Raw genomic sequence first — 19,490 nt, 5'->3', positions numbered from 1 at the left:
TCTAAAAGAACTCTAAAGGTTTAGTGAAGTAGCACTTACAGGGATGCTGGTGGCGCTATGGTCTAAACCACAGAGCCTAGGGCTTGCCGATCAGAAGGTCAGCGGTTCGAATCCCCGCGACGGGGTGAACTCCTGTAGCTCGGTCCCTGCTCCTGCCAACCTAGCAGTTCAAAAGCATGTCAAAGTGCAAGTAGATAAATAGGTACCGCTCCTGCGGGAAGGTAGACGACATTTCCATGCGCTGTTCTGGTTTGCCAGAAGTGGCTTAGTCATGCTGGCCACATGACCCAGAAGCTGTCTGCGGACAAACATCGGCTCTCTCAGCCAGTAAAGCAAGATGAGCGCCACAACCCCAGAGTCGTCCGTGACTGGACCTAACGTTCAGGGGTCCCTTTACCTTTTTACTTACACTTCCAGAAGCCACACAATACAATTACTACATCAAAGGGGGAAAAAGATTCCTTCTTTGGTGAAAGAATGAGATTTTCTTTTAAAAAATAAAAAGGAATTCATCTAATATATTCGAGAGGGTTTCCAAATATCTAGGTTGCCACCAAATTGAACAAAAGTGAGATTCATGCTTGAAGAAACCATCACAGGCAGGAAAACATCAGAGGAATACTGAAGAAAGTTAAAAGAGTTTCAATGTGACTAGCAAGAAACATTTCTCAAGTAGTGTCCTTCCAAGAAAAATAAGTTTTCCTCCCTAGAAGGTGTAAGCCAAATTAGCTCTCAGGAGCATTTTGGGGTGTTACAAAAGCATACTTAAAATAGGTCATGAAATTTGAAACTTTGTGTACGAAATGTGGCTTGATCCTTAAGAATTTCTAGGACAGCCTGCTTACTCAAAAGCTTTGAGATTGTGGGAAGTGAGGCTTCTCTTCCATATTTTATTTTGCCCAACCAGGCTACAACTTTAATTAAGGTGGTTGTTATGCACACCACCATAATTATCGTATTACTAATTGGCCAAATCCTTAGCTAATGTAAATCAGTGAAGCTCCATTTACCTCTGTGAAGCTACTCTAATTTACGTTTGCTAAGGTAGGGCTTTTAATCTTTATTTAGTATACAGAGTCTCCTCTTCTTATGTTAATATTATTTTTAATGGACTGCAGAAATTTCTCGTGGTTTCTCCTGTTTGTGGGCAGCATTGACGCATCGTGGTTCGCAAGGGGTTAACTTTGAACTACGTAACCCATGGTGAGTAGAGGGATGCCATGCTCCAGAGCTTAAGCAATATATAAGAATGAAAACATAATTTCTACGATCATCTCAGGAATTAGAAACATGCTAAATGGATCATTAAATGAGACACAGAGAGATAGAGGTATAAATATTAAAGGAATCGTTTATTATGCAGAGTTGTCAAATGAGTATCCTCTTGGAACAGTTTCCTATCAATAATGCAACAGAAACACTCTAGCCTTTGTGAGTATTATATTACCTGCTTGAAGTCAACTATATCATTCTTTGATTGTGCAGATTATGCTGCTCCACCTAGGCAGTAGCACTCAAAATGGTTAAAAAAAATTGGGAAAAAAAATCAAAATTCAAAAATGTATGCTGTATTTTGTCTTTTTCATTTTGTTTCGACCATTTTGCAAATGCAAGGAAAGTCATGTGAGGGTATGGAGTCTGAGGGAGGGTGGGAGAAGGTAAGAGGCGACATCATAGGAATGTAAAAAAATTGTGTATGGCATGGAGAAAGTGGACAGAGGGAGGGGGAGGTCCCTCTGCCATAACACTAGAACTTATGGACAACCGATTTTGGAGGATTCAAGACAGAGAAAATAAAGTACTTTTTCACATAGCACATAGTTAAACTATGGCATTTACTCCCAGAAAGATGTAGGTAAAAGGTAAAGGTAAAGGACCCCTGGATGGTTACCGTGTTTCTCTGAAAATAAGCCATACCCCGAAAATAAGCCACAGTGATAGGCAGTTTAACCTTGTAGGTTAAATTGTACCATACTTAATTTTTTAAAAAAAGACATCCCCTGAAAATAAGCCACCGTGTTTTTTGTTTTTTTTTGAGGAAAAATAAATATAAGACGGTGTCTTATTTCGGGAGGAACACGGTAAGTCCAGTCAAAGGTGACTATGGGGTTGCGGTGCTCATCTCACTTTCAGGCCGAAGGAGCCGGTGTTTGTCCACAGACAGCTTTCCAGGTCTTGTGGCCAGCAGGACTAAACTGATTCTGGCGCAACAGAACACTGTGACAGAAACCAGAGTGCACGGAAACACCATTTACCTTCCCACCACAAGGGGGAAACATGCTAAGTAAGAGGAAGGCACACTTGACAAATATACACCATGATAAACTCCCGCCCGGAAACCAATGGCCCCAATGTGGAAGGACATATGGATCCAGAATTGGCCTCCACAGTCACTTACGGACCCATTGTTAAAACTGTGTTTATGGAAGGCAATCTTACTCGGCTACGAGTGATCACCAAAGAAGCAGGTTTTGAACTGCTAGGTTGGCAGGAGCAGGGACAGAGCAACGGGAGCTCACCCCATCTCAGGGATTTGAACTGCTGACCTTTCGATTGGTAAGCCCAAGAGGCTCAGTGGTAGTGATGGCTGCCAACTTGGACGGCTGTAAAAGAGGGTTGGATGAATTCTTGCATGATAAGGCTATTGATAGCTTCTAGCCACTATGGCTATGTTCTTCCTGCATGGTTGAAGCATGAATGTCAGTTGCTGTGATTCACAAGTGGGGAGAATGCTGTCACACTCAGGCCCTCCCTTCAGACTTCCCATAGGCATCTGGTCAGCCCCTGTGAGAACAGGACACTAGACTAGATGGGTACAGATGGTAGGCTGAACCTTCTCTGATTCACCAGGCCATAATAATTGTAAATGATGCAGTACAAGGTGATGGCATGACGCAATTGATGCTTTCACAGGGCTGATTCAAAGCATGGCATCCAATTCCATGCACATCTGAGTGTCTTTAATCTCAAAAGTGCCTAGCAAGCTCTTCAAAGCAGGCTTCTAATGGTTACATAACCTCTTTCCTGTTCACAAGACACAAGCCTATTCAGCACCCAGAAAAGATCCGCTAAAGGGGTCGCCAGACTACGGCCCTGGGGCCACATACAGCCCACGAGGCTCTTTTATGCGGCCCCCGGGGACCCCCGCCGCCCGCTGCTGCCACCCGCTCTTACCAGCGTGGCGTGGCTGCCCACTTCCGACCCAGAAAAGCGACGGAAATAGCTTGTGAGCACATGCAAGCATCATTTTCGGTGTACTTCCAGGTCGGAGGAGGCTTCTGCACATGCACACAAGCTATTTCCAGTAGGTAAAAGGTAAAGGTCAGGAGTGTGCCAGAAATAGTGTTTGTGCATGCGCATGGCCGCACGATTGGCGCGGTGGGCATCTGGCCCAAAGCTGGTTAAGTTTGGGGACCCTTGATCTGCTGGATGGCTAACAGTGGTGCTGGCGAAGTAATTCTTCATCATCCTCATTGTCACGTGGTGGGCACTATAATGGGGTCTCACCTGTGTTCAGTCAGATTTACTTGAGGATACACACCATGTGCTGCAGCTGTCATCCTTCCTCCTTCATTGCTTATGGCTCCCCAGAATATTTGCAAGCAACTGTGTCAATGACCGTTTCCAGTCCCCTAGTTCCAGAATTAGAGCTTGACAGGAGCACTGGTCACGTCAACCAGAAAATCCCTCGAGTTATTCAGAAATCCTGCCTATGCCATAAGTATCTTGGGGCAGACCATCTTGCTTGCAGGTGTCACCACTGTCAAACCAAATCTCCCCTGATCTACCTGTGACAATGGCGTTATTGCATCTCCCCTATCAATGGATCACCAGTGAGCCACTCTGGAGCAAAGGCCAGATTGAGGGTATGTCCTGCCATATGTTTGGGTTCTTAATTGGTACTTTGTTTATTGTTCACCCACTGTCAGGAGTTTAAATGTCATAAGCTAATTTGAATGGGCTCACACAGAAAACCAGGTTTAAAAAATATTGTTAAACAAACGAGTGAATGGCAAGTTTCTTTCTAACAATAGCTAGCATAAAGGTGGAGGGGAACCTCAGACAAATCCAAGGCAGAAATGCTTTAATGTTCAATTCAGGTTTGAGGAAAGTCCTAGCAATGCCATCTGATTCCCTGCATGCACTCCTGCCCCAATGGAACGCAAATAACTCATTTCCAACACCTTCATATTTACAATGCAAATATATATAATCACCGATGTGCCCTCCTTTCCCCTTTAACAGTGAGATTTTCAGTCAAAACCTCTCCACATTATGAACTAGTGCCCAACACAGATGGATTTCATTGCTCCATCTGTGTCCATCTCACTTTTAATTTCCAGTACACAATTAAAAACAGGATCTCAATACAGAAGAGAATACAACCTTTCCTGAAATCTGTTCAACTGCCTACTTGCCTGTTCAGTGAATATCGCCATTATCTGCAGAGGCTGACTTTCCTCCAAGGTTATTTTTGGAGATGGAATTAGAGAAGTGTCCGGACACATAAACTGCTTTGGTATTTCACACTGATATGAATTAATGAATCTTCAACGAGGGGAGATTTAATGTACTCGGAGTTGGAATGCTAAGTGATCAACTAGTAGAATACTAACGAACTGGGTTTTTTCCCTCCCACCTTGCATTTTACTGGGTAATTGGATGATTAACAGCCAGTTGAAGAGTTTCAGGAAATCTGGCTTTGATTGCCTAATATATCAATAAGGATTTTTTAAAAAACACCTGTGTGGATCAAGAGATAGCTTTTGCATTCATTAGTGACATAGCCAGTTTAAACACCCTATAATAAATCATCTCAAGTAACCTGAAACACACAGAAGAAAATGATGCTCTGTTTAGATTACAATAACGCCTTGTCGTAGCTAGCACCGCCTGTGTGCATGTACGCCTGTGGAAGAAAATAACCTGTAATGCAATCATTAATTATTTTATTATTTTTTGGGAGTGGAGGGTGGGAAAGCTTCTGGAGCCGTCAGCTGCTTCCCAGGAATGACTCTGCTTCAGCCGTGTTCAAGGTAAGGTTACCTCCTCCTACCTGGCCAATCCCCCCAGCAACGCCTCCCCGAGCTGGATTGGACAGGTAATTGCATGGGCGGAGATCACCAGTATCCAGCCTGGGAAGGCAGTGCTGGCCTCCGAACTTCTAGGGCTGCCCCAGGGATCCCAGGGGGCTGCATGCGACTGCGCAAAATGTGCCTCCCCTTTTATGTGGGGAACGGTTGTTCTTGGGTAATGCAAAGATCCCATTCCAAAAGTTTTTGCAAGACCCAGCCAGTTTTTGCAAGACACATGAAACTGCTTTCCCATCAGAACACAGGGAAGAATATTCTTTTAATGTAAGTGTATTGATGTTGATTATTGTTGATTTGTATATTTTTTGTTTGTTTGTTTGTTTGTTTTCTTGTTTATAGGTTTGCATTTGTTTGTTTATAATTGTTTATAATTGTGTTTATTGTTTATTGTTTACTGATTTGCTGTTTTTAAGAGAAGAAATAAAGCTTATTTTAAATTTAAAAAAAAGAAAAGAAACTGCTTTCCCATGTTATGACAATTGGTCCATCAAGCTTAGCATTGTCTACATAGGCTAGAGCACCTCTCCAGGGTTTTAGACATGGGGCATGCCCTGCAGTTGCTGGGAATTTATTTTGGAACCTTCTGCAATGCATGCCAGGCACTGAGCTATGGCTTTTTCCTGATGAAGAAGATAGCACCTCTTGCTATGTGGCCTTTTCAGACTTCTTAAGGGTATCCAACCAGGGTGGAATCCAATAAGCATAGAGCTGTATTGATCTGTATTTTTTTTTCCTTTTTAAATATTTTTTTTATTTGATTTTCAAAAATATAGCAAGAAAAGGGGGGGGGGACAGAAAAGCATAAGAATAAAGTTACATCAAAATAGCATACATGTTCACTTATCAAGATTACGCTGAATCTCCTGACTTCCCCTCCCCCATCCCATCCATGGGTCCTCTTAATTCTGTTTTCATCTGCATATCATTTTTTCTCCATATTTTTCACCTTCCTAAATTATATGTAGTTATATGTAGTTTCTATTACATTACAAGTGTATTTAGAAACCTGCTAATGTTTTGACCTGTTTGCAATGATTTTGTATATACATTATAAACATTTCCCTTTCTTTTTTAAATTTATTGTCTTCTTGGTTCCTGAGCTTCCCAGTTAATTTTGCCATTTCGGCATAGTCCATCAACTTGATTTGCCATTCTTCTTTGGTTGGGGTTGTCTCTTCCTTCCATCTCTGGGCTAGCAACATCCGAGCGTGTATTGATCTGTATTCAGTGGTGAATTTGATGGGTGAAAGAGGAGCTTGGTGACATAACAAACTCCTAATTTGCAATACGAAGCTGATGTACCTTCTCCAAACCCTGTCAGTTTATTCATTGTGATATCTATCTATCTATCTATCTATCTATCTGGTTACAGGTAGGTAGCCGTGTTGGTCTGGATCGAAGTAAAATAAAAAAAATTCCTTCAGTAGCACCTTAAAGACCAACTGAGTTTTTATTTTGGTATGAGCTTTCGTGTGCATGCACACTTCTTCAGATACTTCAGGTATCTGAAGAAGTGTGCATGCACACGAAAGCTCATACCAAAATAAAAACTCACTATCTATCTATCTATCATCTATCTATCTATCTATCTATCTATCTATCTATCTATCTATCTATCAGCTATCATCTATCTATCTATTATCTAACTATCTATCTCATACAGTCAGAACAGTGTGGAGGAAAGCACTGGTCAGACCCTGCCTAAAAGGTCAGTTCTAGAATAGTGACGGACATAATCTTTGTGGCTGTAGCTTAATAGTGGCAAGAATATTCACTTGCCAAGACCATTATGTGATTGAATAGGAGGCCACAGCAGGTTGGATAAATGAGCTGTCGGGAGACGAAGAAAAACATAAGGGATAAAGGGAAGCAGTAAAACCATGGATCAGAACAAGGTCAGACCTGTAGTAACAAGGCTCAGATTTATGATGAACTGCTAAACCTGTCAGGCAAACAGACTGGCTACTGCAGTGGGCCAAGCTGGTGTGGCTCAGTTTTGAAGGCCCTGGGAACTGAATGATTGAATCTAAATCAGTTCTGGGAATACTGAGGTGTTGCACTGTGAAATTGCTTTTCTAAAGCAATCGGTGGAAATATTCCATTGGCTGGCCTTCTCCTCTTTAAATATAGCTTTCAGAAATAATAGGGGTTTCTCTACTCTTTTCACCTCCAGTTATTATGGAGCCTTTTGAATGGATCAGCATGCTTAGCATTTCTGAGCCAAACTTCGAAGGAAGCAGCAATTTTATATTTGGATACCTTCTCTCTTTTTTAAGGAAGTCAAACTAGAAAGAATAACTTCAGATCATCACTGAGCTCGACAGGTTAGAATTAATGTAATCAGTGGGATGCCAACAGGGACGGGCCTTGGTAATATGGCACCGTGTGCGAGGCCAAAATTTCACACCCTCTCCTAGCCCTTGTGCTGCCTTTCCAAAGTCGGTTAAGGGAGGCACTGGGCTTTGGGAAGGGGGCATGAGGTCCCAACAGGGTCATTGAGCCCACCATCCTCCTTCCAAAAGTTGGGCAAGGCTGCTGTTGAAGGGCCGGAAATTAATTTTCCCTGCATTGGCAGGTTTCGCCTTTCCCGTAGCAATTCGTCACAACTTTGGCGGATGCAGGCCTTGGGCGGAACCTTTTAGTCATCTACATAAATAGGGGGCATGGGGTGGTGACCCCCCGCCCCCATTGTGGCGGCGATAACATGGTTCCTGTAAATGGGGTTAAAGGGGAGGCATTGACCATACGCAATAGGCTTTCATTGCCCTCCCTCTCCAGCAGCTGTGATCGAAGGGGGGCAGGCTATCTGCTTGAACATATGTTCTCCAGAGCTAGCCCAACCCCCACAAATGCTGGATAACCCTGAAATTACCCAGATCCCCAGCTGGGGGCTGGGAGGGATATACGCCCAATGCCTGAGCCAAGGTCTCCCTACATCCGAATTCTTAATAAAAAACGTGGTCTTATGTCATCATTCCACTCGAGGGCTGCCTGAGGGCTTTGGGGGACTCCGCCTGACCGCGCAATGCCCTGCCACTACACAATCACAGTAGGTTGTTCTCCCCACTTCCCAACATCAAAGTATGTTCCTCCTTCTGCACACACAGTTATCTATTGCTAGAGGCAGTCAGTGATTGGCAGTGAGGTATTGGCAGTGAGGCAGTGGTGCCTCGCTTAACGAATGCCCTGCTTAACGAAATTTTCGCTTAACGACAGGTTTTTTCTAGCGGAGGTTGCCTGGCTAGACGAATGCGTTTTCGTCTAGCGAATCGCGGTTTCCCATAGGAATGCATTGAAATTCAATTAATGCGTTCCTATGGGCAAAAAAAAATTCAAAAAAAATTCAATGCATTCCTATGGGATTCACTAGACGAATTTTTCCGTTATAAGAAAAGACCTGTGGAACGAATTAAATTCGTCTAGCGAGGCACCACTGTATGACAATAAGTTGGCTGTGTTGTGCTGTCTGTATTGTGAGATCATTCAAGTTTTAAGTGGATCTCACTCTTATTTCCCAAACAGCAACCCAGTGAGCCAACATATGGCTGCTGACATGAACAAAGCAAGAATGCATACTGCTATGTAAATAAAGACTCTCTTTTTGGCTTAGCTCCCATTACTTAGTTCATCCATTATTAGTGTCCTCAGTGTATTCTTCTTTTGATTTCCTAGTACTACAAAGGATCTTGAATCTACAGAACCCTGAATTTAGGGGAATTACAAACCATAGCACAAATGTTTCCTAATTTTGAGGAAGTTAGGTATCAGCAATGCAGCTTAATCTCATGGAATTTTTCTGCCTTGCACTGACTAAAAACAAGAGCAACCATTCTGTACTTCAGTGTGGCAAATTTTATGCCCTTTCACAAAGCTGCATTCCTTCACAGGCACCCCCCTGTGAAAGAGGCAACTTTTCACTGAGACACAACTCTACTGAAATTTGTAAGGCTTCTATTTTCGTTTTCTTTTCTGCCTGCACTGATTTTAAAAACAAATCAAATATGTATGGTGAATGTTAAGCCCTCTTCTCATGCTTTATTCCTTTGCAGCCACTCCCATGTAAGGAACAGGTCTTATAATGTTGGGTTTTAATGAGAAACAACCAGGGTTAGTTTTTTTGGTTTTGGTTTTTGCTTCTTTTTTAAGGTGGTACATGGTGGTATGCCATATTGCCACCTCTTTTTGCCTCTGTGGCTTCCCCAGAGCCATTTTGGTGTGACCCGCCAAAGTGGGTCTACCACAAAGTGGAGTGGCTAGAGCAGCCAGCTTTTTCATCTTTCCTTCCTTGCTGCACAGGCCACTCTAGCCACACCACTTTGTGGTAGATGGGTCGTGCCAAAATGCTTCCAGGGGGCAGGATGTGGTGGTGGTGGTGGTGGTGGAGGAGGCAAAGGGGGAGGGGAGGGTGCGCCTCCTTTTTTCAAATAAAGCACTGTAAACAACCTTTTTTAAAAAAAGTTTGTAAGGGACCTGTAATAGGTTATAGTTTTGATAAAATCAGCAAAATATTTCAGGACAGGAAGGCTGCTGCTGAATGCCTCCTCAAGAGGAAGCGAAACTTCCTCATGGGAAGTATCTTGGGGTATTTACTTGGTGAAAATTTGCTTTAGATTACTTTAGTAGTTACCTAAAGGACCAACTTTATGTTATGCTAAATGACTAGTTCCTCCTAGACCATGGTCTCAGTGAAGTAAATTGCCTCTCCTGAAGCTGCAATATGCCCTGGCAGGAGAGACTGTGATTGGACCAATTGCAACTTCATTCCAGAAGCAAAATGGGTCTGGGGGTGGAAGTCATTAGGATCATGATGCAATAGGAAAAGCTGTCCCTCCTCCCTGCTATACACATTCCCAGTCTTGAAATCCCAAGCTGCTGTTTTAAAAGGGGAAAAGAAAAGCACCAGCAAAGTGCCCATTTAATGTAAGATGTAGTTTGGCTCTAAAGCTGTGCAAAAAGGGATTTGCAAGCCTTGTTGAAATTCCTTAGGATGCATTAAGACTGGGGATGCATGTGTGAAATACCACACAATACACACACACACACACACACACACACACACACACACACACACACACACTGTTATGGTAGACCCATTGAGAGTCCCATGGACTGCAAGAAGGTCAAACCTATCCATTCTTAAGGAAATCAGCCCTGAGTGCTCACTGGAAGGACAGATCCTGAAGCTGAGGCTCCAATACTTTGGCCACCTCATGAGAAGAGAAGAATCCCTGGAAAAGACCTTGATGTTGGGAAAGATGGAGGGCACTAGGAGAAGGGGATGACAGAGGACGAGATGGTTGGACAGTGTTCTCGAAGCTACGAACATGAGTTTGACCAAACTGCGGGAGGCAGTGGAAGACAGGAGTGCCTGGCGTGCTATGGTCCATGGGGTCACGAAGAGTTGGACACGACTAAACGACTAAACAACAACAACATGGTAGACCCTTAAGGAACCTTGGAAATAGTTACAGGTAGGTAGCCGTGTTGGTCTGACGTAGTCAAAACAAAATTTAAAAAAATCCTTCCAGTAGCACCTTTGAGATCAACTAAGTTGCACACAAAAGGTGTATCTGAAGGTGTATCTGAAGAAGTGTGCATGCACACGAAAGCTCATACCTATGACAAACTTAGTTGGTCTCTAAGGTGCTACCGGAAGATTTTTTTTTTTGCCTTGGAAATAGGTTGTTGATATTGCAAAGGACATCTGACTGACTACTTCATTACTCAGTTTACAATATTATGCAATATCTTATTTATTTAGGAATGTGTCCCTTGACTGCTGAGAGCCTAACTACAAGTGGTGTGAAATATGACACTGAAAATTCATCACTGATGTGTGTTTTTGTTTATTTTGTAGTAATTCATCATGATCATGACTGAGGTGGGAAGGGTAAAAACTCCCCTTTCCATGCACTGTGACCCAAATGGAAATTGCCTCCTCCCACCAACCTCCCTTTCTAGTTGGGCCTCTGTCTTTAAGCCCTGAGTTTCTATTGCACTGTGTCATTTGCCTAGCTCAGGGGTGTCTTTTCAAAGAGGGCCAGATTTGATGAAGGGAACATGCATGAGGGCTGACCAAAGTTTTTTTGTTGACTTTTTTTTAGGATTGAAGTTGTTGAGGTGTTTTAGGATTTTACCCCAGGAAATTGCCTCCTCCCACCAACCTCCCTTACTAGTTGGGCCTCTGTCTTTAGGCCGTGAGTTTCTATTGCAATTTCATTGCTAGCAAGTTCAAGATCGTGTGCGTGTTGCTGGATTTGGTAGAATTTGTTTTAATATGACTATTCCTACTGACTTAAGCTGTATGATAATTTTATTGATTAATTCCTTTCGTATGCCATTTTTGAATGGTGTTTCAGGTTTGTGGCAGCAGCCCTGGTACAATTAAGATATATTATATAATCAATCCAGCTGCTGTACCTCTGCCCTGTGATACCATTCATCCTCATATTGGCACTTTATATTTTGACCTGTCCTTTTACACTTATATTTTGCATCGGTTGTGTTTTCATACATTTGTTTTCCTTATTCCCTAAGACACTACTGCTCCAGTAAGGCATCAGTTGTTTCCAAGGACATGGCTCTAATCATTTGAATTGTAACAGCAGCCTTAACAAACCATGTAGCTTCCCCAATTCCTTTCATACAAATTGTGTTTTATTCTCTTCAGCAGTTGGCTTGGTCAAAGGCTTCCAAGCTGGCATACAGAAAAACACAGGACTGGGGTTGAACTATATTCTTCTCTACAGTCCATTCAGTAGATCAGGTCAGTCTGGTATAAGGACCCACCTTTCATGGCAATATGTGAAATGGGATCCTCACCAGTCATGACATTCTTGTGGTTCAGAATCCTGGAGGTAAAGACCGAGGCAGAAATGGCCATCTTCTGTATCCTCAAGGGCCGCTCTGTTGCCCAAACAGTAGTCTGTGGGTCAGGAATATATTTTGCCACACATACTGAACCTCTTCTATGTTGCCAGCCTTAGTAATGGTTGATATACACTAGTAGTAAGGGTATCTCAGTTAGGGAGCACATGCTGCCAAGCATAGTATAATACACAAACATCGTTCTGCCTGGACACTGAGGTCCAGCGCCGAGGGCCTTCTGGTGGTTCCCTTGCTACGAGAAGCTAAGTTACAGGGAACCAGGCAGAGGGTCTTCTCGGTAGTGGCACCCACCCTGTGGAATGCTCTCCCACCAGAGGTCAAAGAGAACAACAACTACCAGACCTTTAGAAGGCATCTTAAGGCAGCCCTGTTTAGGGAAGCTTTTAATGTTTGATGGATTTCTGTATTTTGGTGTTTTGTTGGAAGCCGCCCAGAGTGGTTGGGGGAACCCGGCCAGATGGGCGGGGTATAAATAATTATTATTATATTATCATAGGTTGCATACAAAATCCAAAAGAGTGATGCAACATTACTGTAACACTGAACTAAAGTTTACCACAGGGCTGGGGCCAGGAGGTCACATTCTGCTCTCCTGGCCTCTCTCATCTATACATCTCACCAGTCCTGCTCCACACCCATCCCAAGTTTATTAGCCACACTTCAGAATTTGGACATGGCCCTAAAAGGCATTTAATTGAAAATTGAAACTGTGGTCAAATGAAATGGAAACAAAAGCCTTGCAGCCACACCAAAAAGGTAAGAGGGGTGCGGGGACCACATGAGCCTGAGACTTGCCTAGGCTCCTCCATAAAACCATGGTTTATTGTTACGTTCAAACACAGCCAATGAATGGGACACTTCTGTTTCATTCCTCATTTGTCACAAAATGAATGCAATAGAAGCTAAGAGGTCCCAACTGAGCAACTGCGCATTTATCACTGTTTGTGTCTCCTTTGTTTCTTTCATTCTCATTTCCATTAGCTGAAGCAGCATATGTAGGTTTGATAAAGGAGGTTCCAGGGAGTGGGGTTGGGAAAGAGAGAGGGGAGAAAAGAAAGAAAGAAAGAGAAGAAAGAAAGAAAGAAAGAAAGAGAAGAAAGAAAGAGAAAGCTGATACTCTTAACTCTCCAGTTTTCAGTTCAGACACATTTTAGCCAATTGTTACTGTGCTATATCAAAATCCTATTGCTGGCTTGAAAGCTGGTACCTCCTTTGACCTCTTTTATTATACAACCGAGGAAAGCATTCCCCTTTAAAGATATCTATCTTTAGAATCTTGCATTATTCTAGGGTAAAGATTTTCACCCAATTAAGGAGAAGGAAAGCTGTTTTATGACATTCAAGCAGGGCTGAATAAAAATGAGAGGGGGGGGGAGAAACATTGTAAGGTCCTCCCTCATTATAACACGTGTAGGGAGTGCACAGATAGAGAGAGAAGATATAAGCCAGTTACCGCAATGCTGCTGCCCTAAATGTTCATGGAGCCGTTTGAAGGAAAGCTGCATACAGTACTTGCCCTAGATGAGTCTTCGCTACCTGTTGACCGCATGCCCAATCTTTTGAACTACAGTCAAACCTCGGTTTACGCCTACCTCTGTTTGCGACTGCTTTGGTCAGCGACCGCCACAGACCCGGAAGTGTTTACATCCAGGTCCCACGGCGTTGGATGCACAGACACGATCTTCGCAGTGCGTGCATGCCTTCAGCGAGCGACCACTTCGGCGAGTGACCACCTCCATGGAACATATTGCGGTCGCAAACCGAGGTACCACTGTACAACTCCCTAACCATTGGCCATACGGGTTGGCACTGGTTATTGGGGGAGGCAGAGCTAGATGCTTGACCCAGGAAGTTAATATGTGGAGTCAATGCTCCCTGTGTATAGCTGATGCAGGTCTACATATTTCTCATCCATGTCCCACTAGCTAGGTGTGTTTTGATTCCCAGGGGTATGCACATCACCACCTGCAATCACTGGCTGGTGCTCACAACTCAAACAGGATCAAGGTCACTTGTTTTATTGCTGCAAATTTCAGCTTCCAATATACAGCTTCAAACCGAAGAGGTTGTGAGTGTATGAAGTTCTGTTTCGAACCTGACATTTTCTTCAGCTAAGTAATGCAAGTTTAACTTCCTCCAGGAAAATAAATATCCATCAGATACTGTATACTGAGCCTCTTTGTTATTTCCTAAAATGTGCAATGTCCGTTATTCCTCAAGAGAGTCTGTGACCTTTTCATTTATTAACTTGAGTCTCTGCATTTACTGTGTTCAGTCTTCTCGGCGAGTTTCTGAGAAAAAGCTTTATCAGACATCAAAGACAACGTAATGCTGAACAAATCTCAGACTCAAACCAAGCCACACACTAAAGGCCCTCATTATGCTAAGTCCTGGGGCTAACATCAAGATTCCATCAATTGTTTGTTAGGCCAATGTCAGAGGCAACATCTGAAAGAAGTGGAGCCACTTTCGTTGGACTGGGTACAAAAATATACCGTGTTTCTCATATTATAAGACATGTCTTATATTTATTTTTTCCTCAAAAAAACACACTATGGCTTATTTTCAAGGGATGTCTTATTTTTTTCCTCCTCCTCCTGCCGTGGCTGGCATTGCTGCTGCGCCTATCACTATGTCTTATTTTCGGGGTATGGCTTATATTCCTTGAATGCTTAAAAATCCTGCTATGGCTTATTTTATGGGTATGTCTTAAAATATGAGAAACAGGGTACCTTTCAACATCAGGGACTAGCTCTCAAACTCATTCTGCATGTTTTCAGTAGAATTCAGTTGTCCTCTGCCCTGATGTCACCAAGAACCTCCCCAACACTTTGTTGTTGTTGTTGTTGTTGTTGTTGTTTCGAAATAAGTTTTATTGGCTTTACAAAGTAAATCACACAATTAACCCAATTACTGTAGATTTTAAAATAAACCTTTGGACCCCCCCCCCCCGGTGGGTCCTTTGAATTTCTTAATCAACTGCATATTATAGTTCATCCGAATTATAGTCCTCCAATATGTCCAAAGTCTTTGTAACATTGCAAGAGATATTTGAAGCCTGCCAAAGTGTTCGAGTGTTTACAGTGTTCTTTTTAAGTACAATCTATATTTGTCCCATTCTCTATTGAAGTTTTGATCCTCCTGATTTCTGTTTCCCAGTCAATCTAGCCATCTCTGCATAGTCAAGTAGTTTCATCTGCCCCCTCCCCAACCCTTTGAGCCGAATTTCACATTTTAAAAAAAGTAATAAAGTGATACAGTGGTACCTCGACTTACGAATGACTCGACTTACAAATGTTTCGAGTTATGAACAGAGTTTCATCCGCTATTTTGGATGTGGTTTAGATAGGATTTTTTCGACTTATGTTTTTTTTTTTAAAAAAAAAATCCCCATTGGCTTCGACTTACGAATTTTTCGACTTACAAAGGTCCGTTCGGAACGGATTAAATTCGTAAGTCGAGGTACCACTGTATATGAATTAATGGGAAAATAGTCATGTGACACTTTTAATAAAATGTCAACTCTGCCCCAATGTCTCTGTTCTCATCCACCACATGCAGGGTTCATTCATCACCTCGTTGCTTAATGTGATATATGACATCATCTGCCAACAATGCCTTCTTGCACTCAACATAGGAGCAGCAGGTTTCTACACAAAAGAAAGAATGGATACATATCTGGGCAGAAGAACTGGCAATATTGAAAATCCAGTGGTGGGACATTTTAACCTCTCAGGATATGTATTGACATTTCCTGAAACTGATCTTAAGGCAACCATCCTTGAACAAATCTGAAACCTCTGGACTGCAATACATGAAGAAATTCAGTCCTTAAAGACTGTCACGCAACAGCCTTTGAAAGTTTCTTCCTCAAGAAGAAGATGTGGAACACACATTTCCCTGAGGTGTGAACAAGGCTACATGAAATTAAGGGCAATAGGGGAAGTGTTGCAGAGCTGTTTTCACCAAGCCGGGCCCACCTACATGTGGCAGATAAAGAGGTGGCTGGCCTGAACAGGGGTGCTGCTGATCAACGAAACAACCTCTGCACAGTGCATTGCTAGTACCATGCTGTCCAGTAATTCATCCAATTAGCATCTCTGGCATGTGCCAGTACTGTGCAAGTGTTTTAGAAGATGACAGCCTGCTCAGCCTTAGTCCCCCAAACAGACCTTCTTTCCTATGTCCTACAGTATGTCTTCCAAAGTATTTGCATTAAGTAAATCGATATGATCAGATTTCTCCGAATATGAATGTGTTAAAAGAGGGAGAGAGGGAGGGAAAAGGGTAAGTCCACCCCCTTATTATTATGACATGCTACAATACTGAAGTTGGTTAGGCATGTTTGAGCCTTGTGTGTTTTGTTAAAATTAAATGTCAATAAAATATAAATAAGGTTTTTGTGTGTGTGTATATATATATATATATATATATATATATATATATATATATATATATACCACACACACACAAATTTCTCCTGGGAAATCAAACGAGAAGCGTTCTACTAAAGTGATTTTTAATGGCTTAGGTTATTACGACACTCAGAAGCTGTTTACGTGCAGCCCTTAACTACATAGAAAGCGACAAAGGAAAGCTGTGACTTTTTAATCAGGCATACTGTGGAGTGAAAGGAATGGTAATAAATAAATGGGAAGCTTCAGCAAATCCAACCCTCTTCACTTGCATTTTTTAAAGAAAACAAAACAAAAAACAAAACTAAGTATCAGGAAGGTTGTTTGTCTGCATTATCATGAGAGCTGTAGTGGCAAAAGCAACCCCTCTCCGCCTCTCTTATGCTATTGTAATCTTTTGAACTCCCCCCCCCCCCAAAAAAAAACCCAAGAAACTGATGTTTATCAGAAAGAAACCTTTCACTGGCATTTTCTTTTTCTCTTTTTTCCCGAAGTGTGAAAACTGGGAGAATGCCAAAGAACTACCTTAATTGGAACATGGGGAGCTGCCACATAACACATCAGAACAATAAGCCATCCATCTCAATATTGTCTACCCAGACTGACAGCAGCTGTCCTAGGTTTTAGAAAGAGAACATTCCCAGTCTTACCTGGAGGTAAGATCAAACCTGGGATCTCCGGCATAGAAACATGTGATCTACCACTGACCTAAGACCCTCCCCAAATTTAGCTGTATGGGTTTTTCCAAGTTTTTATTTTTGGGGGGCCATCCCCTCCCCACGGTCTGTGGCAACAAACCTAGGCTGTTATTTGCAAAATAACAGTACACAAATTTGCCTCCTGAAGATCGGACCCCAATGCCATAATGCCTAACTGTGTGAGTTGCTGTGTGATGAGTAGAACGTTTCCGAGCACAATTCAAAGTGTTGGTGCTGACCTTTAAAGCCCTAAACGGCCTCGGCCCAGTATAGCTGAAGGAGCGTCTCCACCCCCATCGTTCTGCCCGGACACTGAGGTCCAGCGCTAAGGGCCTTCTGGCGGTTCCCTCACTGTGAGAAGCAAAGCTACAGGGAACCAGGCAGAGAGCCTTTTTGGTAGTGGCGCCCGCCCTGTGGAATGCCCTCCCATCAGATGTCAAAGAGATAAACAACTACCTGACATTTAGAAGACATCTGAAGGCAGCCCTGTTTAGGGAAGATTTTAATGTATTTTAATCTTTGTTGGATGCTGCCCAGAGTGGCTGGGGAAACCCAGTCGGATGGGTGGGGTACAAATAATAAATTATTATTATTATTAGTAGTAGTAGTATTATACATCACTACCATATACTATCAATAAAACTTGCATTTAATAGCAAACCAGAATTTATCACACTTTCAGAAACATTACATAAACTGAAAAGAAGCTGGCCTTTGAAATCCACACTTCTCTGAATCTTGCAGTGCAATTCTCCAGCCAAGCATAGATTTCTCTTCCTCTTCCTTTTATCCACAGAACAACCTTGTGAGGTAGAATCACCTAAGAGATAGTGACTGGCCAAAGGTCACTCCCATTGATTTTCATGGCAGATTGAAGATTAGAAACCTGGTCTCCCTGGTCCTAGTTCAACACTCAGATCACTTGTATTATGTTTTATATGTAAACTATCAAGAAGTTCAAAACATTATATACATCCCCTAAATAAAAGAAACACATTAGAATCATAGAATCATAGAGTTGGAAGAGACCACAAGGGCCATCCAGTCCAACCCCCTGCCAAGCAGGAAACACCACCAAAGCATTCCTGACAGATGGCTGTCAAGCCTCCGCTTAAAGACCTCCAAAGAAGGAGACTCCACCATACTCCTCGGCAGCAAGATCCACTGTCAAACAGCTCTTACCATCAGGAAAGTAGCTATTAAATGTAGCTCTTTGCTTTGAGTAAAAGTCAGGTTATCCCTACATTTCTCTCTGTCCCTTGGAACATGTATGGCGTCATTGCAAGTTCAGTTTGTACTTTTTTTATCCTCAACCACCAGAGGGCTAAGTCTTCATATATTATCTATCCTGTCACCCCCTTTTCATGCCATGTTTTCTTCCACGTTTGACTTATCAAGCTTCTTACTGAGTAGCTGTGGAGTAAGCATTTGCAATACTCTGACATAAAGTGTCATCTGCAGCAAAGGGAACTTGGTCTGTGATGAAAGACTAACAGAACAGTTCTCATTTTTTTCTTTGGCTTTGTACTCACTCCTGTATCAGATGACTTTTTTCCCTTTCTCTCTTTCACTGAAGGTTCCTTTTCACTTTCTATAGGAGACACACAGCCATTAGATGGAAGATGAAGAGTGGCAATCCAAATTGGTTACCGTGACAGAACATTTTTGAGAGACTCAAAATCACCCCTCCTCCCTTCAGAGAAGAATGCTGCAAGGCATTATTAAAGAGCATTCATATAGGGAAGGAAACGATTTTACATAGAAGGGGGGGGACTACAAAAAAACACAAAACAAGATGCAAACAGAAACCCAACTCACTCTTGTCAGAACAGAACAGAAAAGAAACAGGAGTAGGATTGTGTGAAAGCCTCTGGAGAAATTATGATCTACTGGAAGATCTCCTAGGGGTGGGTGGAGACAGAGGCCAAAGTAGACAGAGCAACAAATGTAAGCTTTATTCGTGTACAGTGGACTAGTTTCTCTCTCTCTCTCTCTCTCTCTCTCTCTCTCTCTCTCTCTCTCTCTCTCTCTCTCTCTCTCACACACACACACACACACACACACACACACACACACTTCTGTTCTCCATTCAAACAACCATTATCAGAGTTCAATGGCATTGTTATGTATTCAGTGGTCTGTGTTTGCCTGAGCTTGAGTCTGGACTAAGGATTCTGAGCCCCTGTGTTCCGATTCAATTCATGATATCCAGTCACAGAACAATTCAGGATATGGGCCTCTGCCATTGGCCCTTAAACTCTGAGTTATGATTCGCAGCTTCGAAGTTTAGATAGCCAATCACGTTGGGAGTGGGAGTGGTCCGGGCCTTCAGAAATGTATATAAGCAGTTGCTTTATCTAATTCTGATAGTTTAATAAAGGTTCTTGCTGTGCCTT

This window comes from Zootoca vivipara, chromosome 16, assembly GCF_963506605.1.
Source record: "Zootoca vivipara chromosome 16, rZooViv1.1, whole genome shotgun sequence".
In the NCBI taxonomy this organism is placed as follows: Eukaryota; Metazoa; Chordata; class Lepidosauria; order Squamata; family Lacertidae; genus Zootoca; species Zootoca vivipara.
Note: the sequence above shows the minus strand (reverse complement) of the source record.